Here is a 5,742-nt window from a genome sequence, read left to right on the forward strand (position 1 = left end):
TAGTTCAAAGCATTATACTTTATTTTTCCTAAAAATCAAGGGTAAAGATAAAAATATAAAAAGTGATTTCATAAGCCAAAAAAATGAGAGAAAGTATTGGCAAAGGAAAAAAGAAATGCAAATGCTAGAGACGTCAGACCAGCGTGGGAGCAAACCTTCCCTGAAACCAGCAGCTCGGTGTGCCTGTCAAAGTGCCGCCGTGGAGGAGGGGTCGGCCACAGTGTGTCGGCTAGAACTGCAGGTCCAGCTCTGATCCTCGGCGTGGGGGCCGACGGGCTGCGGACGGGGGCAGCTGAAGCGGTACACACCAGCCCACTTCAATTAGGCAGAGGGAACGCTTTCCCGAGTGCAGACAGCGGATTGAGCGTCTTCTCCGCCCATGGCCTGGACACACACTCTTCTGTCACCTGGTACCGAGGACATGCTAGAGGGCGGGAGGAGGAGCAGTCAGCCCCAGCAGGAGAGCGACATGTGGGGACACCTGGGGAAAGGACAGACCCCACAGACTCAAGACAGCCAGCAGGAAGGAAGCAGCTCCCCTGGAGGACAGAGAGGGTGGGGCGGCCACACAGAAGGCCAGCAGTTTCACCGGGTGGGGCAAGGAAGGTGCCACGAGGGCCCAGGAAACACAGGCACAGGCGGAGCCTGGGGGCCTAAGGCCTCTGCAGGGACAGTGGCCCTCCGCTGAGTCCCGGGGCACTGGCGATACCCACTCACAGGCATCGTGAGCACTGGTAGGTCACACGGGGTAAACCCTTGCCTGGCACAGAACGAGTAATAGCTGAAGAGGCGTCTGGTTAGGCGCCGTGACTCAAGACTTCTCCGGGCCCTGCCGGCAGGTGCCTTGGTTGAAAGCACCATCCCTGCTGCTTGAGTAGAGAACAGACCCAGGAGAGCAGCAGGCCTGTTGGGCACCTTCCTTTCCAGGAGCGAAGTCTGCTTCCCTGCGCCCCTCCGGGGTCAGCACGGCCCCGCTCCTCACACACACGGGGGAACCGGGACAGTCCCCAGGCCGGGGCTCCACCACAGAATGTCCCTGACCTGCGCATAGCTCTTCCTTGCTCCCCTCTCTGGGAAGGCTGAAGCTTCCTCGGGCTCCCCAGCTGCTGGTTGCAACAGCAACCTCTTCTGTCCAACCACTTGTCCACACCTCACCTTGCCAGGTGGGCCTGGGGTCCCTCCACCTGGCCAGAATGGACTCAGACACACGCTGCCCGGCTAGAGGGAGGACTCTCCCCCACGCCCAGCCCCCTGTATGGCCTAGTTGACCCAGTGGTGCAGCTGCATGAAGGCCCCTTCTTCCACCCCAGTGCAGCAGGGCTGGGCCTGTCTCAAGCTCAGGGTCCTGCCAAGGGCCTTCAGCCTATGGGGTCCAGGCTCTGGTCACCTGCTGGAGCTCCCAGTGGAGTTCAGCAGACCTGGGAGCTGGCGGGTGGAGGCAGGGACAGAATACCAGGGGTCGCTGGTGCTTCTGTGTTCTGCGGGCTGCAGGGTCCCCTGGAGGCTGTGAGCAAGAGCTTAGCCCTACAGGAGCAGGGGGACTTCCCTGAGGGGGAGAACCCGGAGAACACTCAGCAGAGACCACAGGGAGTGAGATGGCCAAACGTTGCCAAGACCCCTGAGGCCTGAAGTGACCGGCTGAGGCAGGGTGGGCCGGGGGGTCAGGACTGAGGGCAGCAACCCAGAAATACCAAGGGCGCTCCATCAACACCCCCGACCCCGCATGCCTGCTTCAGTCCTGCTCAGGTCTGCTGGCATTACCTGTTTCGTTCTGTTTTTCTTACAGGTAGTTTAAATTTTGCTTTTACAAATTGAACATTTTAAATCTAAATTTGGATTCTTTCCGGGTAAAAAGCATATATTGCTGGAGTTACCAGAATATCGTCTTGACTTCCACACACATGACCCCAAACATCCAATCCAAGAGTCAGTGGGGCTCAAGGCCCGAGAATCACCCCACGCCCTGACATGACCACTCAGCCTCACAGAGACCCCGTGCCTGCAGACCCAGGAGCCTCTCCGCCCCTGGCCTTCCAGGGGTGTCTTCCAGTGCCACTGACCCACTCCAGGTCCCCCAGATCTACCTCCATGGCTGGGTCACAGGGAGGCCTGAAACTGGCCAAGGACCTAGAAACTTCAGCGTTGGTGCAATACCCAGGCCACAGCCTGTGCAGGTTTCCACTAGGCACCCTGTGTGAGCCGTGGCTGGTGACAGGCTCCCCTCCGCTGGTGGCCCTGAGGCCTGTCTGAGACTCCCTCTGTCCAGTCAAGACTGTGTCTTAGACACTTTTGGCAAAAGCCACTGGACCCAGAAGACAGGTCTGGATATGGATGAGCCCTCCGAGAACAGGCCTCAGGTTTTAAGTCATGAAATGCCACAGGAAGGGCCGGAGGGCACCAGAGCCAGGCCCCACTCAGCCCCTCACGTCTGCAAGAGTGGCACCTGCCCTCGGCCACCTCCTGCCCGCGGCTCCCTGGCCTGTGTGGACAGGGACCCACGTGCCAAGCAGGACACTCTGCACCTCCAGGCCTGTCCCCAAGTCACCTACCTCAGCGCCTGCTGTCTTACCAGCATCAGGGGAACTCGCTCAGATGCCGGTCCCTGTGACGGCACCTTCTCCCCCTCCGCTCTGGCCACTCCCCCCACCTGGACGTTCTCCACTGTGTGACGCACCCCTCCCCATCCGCTGACCTGGAGAGGCCACGAGGTCACCGTTGGAGACACCGCCCTGAGCCCACACCTCCTGGAAGATCCAGACCTCTGGTCCAGGAGGGGAACAGGTCCCAACAGAGCAGACGCAGGGCAGGGTGCTGCTCGGGGCTTTGCAGTCTGGTGGGACGGACAGAAGCAAGCCCACACTGGAGGTTCAAGTGCAGGTTGCTGAGGACCTGCAGAGAAGCTGGGGTGAGGAGCTGACGCAGGGAAGGCGTCCCGCTCAGGGCCACCAAGGACAGCAACACGCTGAGCGGAGGAGCTGCGGCCCTGTGCCCACAGGCCTGAGACCTAGGGCTGCCACGGCTCGTGCCAGCTTCTCACCAGGGACGTCTCCCCGCATCGGGCAGACCCGCCCTTCCTGAGGCCACCCAGATCTGACCAATGCCCACACCTCGCCCCATGTGAGACACCACTGGGGGGCTGCTGGGATGAAACCCAGGGCCGCCCATGTGACGGGCAAGGGCTCTGCCGCTGAGCCCCACCCAGCCCAGGATGCCACTCTTCACCTTCCACCTGTCCAGCGGCAGGACCTGTCTGTGGCCCTTCTTGCTGGACTCCGCCATCTTACCTCCTCCCACAGGGAGAGAGCAGAGCACAGTCCTGCTGCAGGCTTTGGGCAGCAGGTCCTGGCACAGCGCTGCCCTGCAGGGGTCCTGCCTGCCAGCCGCTCACCCCTCCCCACCAGCAGGGAGGAGCCTGGGGACAGGGAGGTCACTCTCCTTATGCATGAGGATTGAAACAGCAGTCAACACTGAAAACGCCATCAGCAGATCGATCGCCTTGGAACATATACTCCCTGGCGTGTGGCACTCACGCAGGCCTCGGGGAGCTGAGTCTCCCATCTCCTCCTCACCTCTTTTTTCTCATTAGATTCTGATTTGAACAAAACAGCAGAGAATTTCGATTTACAGATCAGCACCAAGACACGTGTAAGCAGTCCTCCTACATCAGGCCTAAGGCTCCCTCCTGGTGGCTCCCAGCAGGTAGGCTGGGCTTTATCCACAAGTTACCTCCAGCACGAAGGCTGCTCCGCCTGGGACTTCCAGAGCCAGCACTTACAGGGTCTCCCCAACCCTTTGCTGGCCCCTCCCTCCCCTGTCTCCCCCTCCCCCCATCTCCCCCTCCCCCTCCCCTCCTCCCTCTGCTCTCTCCTTCCTCTTTTCTCTCTCTTTTCCCTCTCTCTCTCCCCTTCCCCTCTGCTCCTCTCTGACCTCTGCTCCTATCACCCTCTGTCCCTCCCAAGGACTCTGATAGCATCAGGCCACCCAGACAACACAATGACCTCTGATCTCAAGGTCTGACCTTCATCATACCCGCAAGTTCCCTCTGTCATGTGAGGTGACATCTCAGGGGGACACTTCTGCCACACCCCCTCAGTGGAGCCTCGCCGCAGACAGTCTACTCTCCACACGGTCCCTCCAGGTCACTACAGAGTCCTTGTGTTTACAGATGACCGTGGCTTCCTTTTATAAGAAGACACGTGGAGATGCCGGGAGGTCAAGGGCAGCTGATGCTCGGATTCACCAAGACCCTGCGCTGCCTCAGCACCAGGTTTCCAAAGAAAGAAGACGCCCCTGCCGGTGGCCTCAGCCTGGGCGGCGGAGGCAGGAGAACAGGCCCCTCCGTCTGTGCTGAGCAGGGCTGGCGGGCCGGGCTGGCGGAGCCTCCGCTGCCCTGAGCTGTGGGTGCCACCCCCGTCCTGGAGTCAGGAGGTACAGGGCAGGTTAGAGCTACGGCCTCGGCGTGGTCACAGCGACGCTTGGGAGGGTGAGTCTCCAAGTTCTCACTGCAGAAGGACCAGGCTGGGGTGTAGGAGGAAAGCTCTGGGTGCTGACCGAGCCCGCGGCTGGATTGCGGGGTGACCCGTGGGTTCCTGCACACACCCCCACTGGCCTGGGTGCAGCGATCACAGATGAGGCAGGTGAAACACAGCCGGCCCTCTGTGACCGCCAGGCTCGCCCTCCACCCACGCGGCAGGGGCACCTCGCTGCCCTCCTCTGCTTCAGGGCCCAGGTGGGCACTGACCCTGCGCCCCTGACTGCCTCAGTTTCTGGTCAGCTGGCTGCTGTGGGGGACAGACTCCCGTGCCCTCTGGCCGTCCGCGGCGACTCCTCACTTTACCACGCCATCGTCTGTCTCTGGGAAGGGCTGCCCCTTGGCCTGTTTCTCCCGTCTTTCAAAGTCACAGCACAGTTCCACACGACAGAACCAGCCTGCGTCCTCCCTGTCCACCGGCCATCGTCTACGATGCGGTGGGCCTCCGCGGGATGAGAGCACCAGGGACCTGCTAGTGCTTCCCGAGGAAGCTTCTCCCGGCTGCCCCGCCTGGCCTTGGCTCCTTGTCATTAGATAAACTGCAGGGCAGCTGTCCAGCCACTGAGAACCTTCGTCATTTGGATAGGAACTGCGCTGATGAAGCCTGGCCCTCTTCGCCCGGAATCTTCAGCGTGCTGTGTGTCCACGTGCCGTGCGTCTTTAGGAGGGAGATGCAGAAGGGCGAAAGCAGCCAGGGCAGGCTGGAGAGAGGGGTCGGGGCAGGTCCAGACCAAAGGAGCATGGAGAGGGCCTTCCAATGGGGCCGACTTCCCCATGGACAAGGGTCAGGTGGGGACCAATTAGGCACGTTCATACTCCTGCTCCTCAGTGGGAGACCCCATGGAAAACTGCAGCAGACACGTGGACAGAGGACTCCCCACCAGTCTCCCGGCTCAGGGCTTTCTCTGTCTCTGCCCTTTTGTAATAAACCTGCTGCTTGCTGTCTCTGTGTCCTGTTCTTCAGGTCTCGGCTGAGCAGAGACAATGAACCCACACCCTGGACAGTAACACTTAAGTCTTCCTATGACGTTGTCATTCGCCTCTTGGTCGTCGATGAGGAGACTGCTCACCTTCCTTCGGGTCTGTCTGCAGGAGCTGTAGCTTGTGCACATTGCCAATGGCAGCTCTTCTGTTACTTGCTCTGTTGCTAATCATGGGTGGAACGGAAGTCACCGAGCTTTTAAGGTTGCTCTGCGTCTGGCTTTTCTGCC

Source organism: Sciurus carolinensis, chromosome 5, assembly GCF_902686445.1.
Source record: "Sciurus carolinensis chromosome 5, mSciCar1.2, whole genome shotgun sequence".
Lineage (NCBI taxonomy): Eukaryota > Metazoa > Chordata > Mammalia > Rodentia > Sciuridae > Sciurus > Sciurus carolinensis.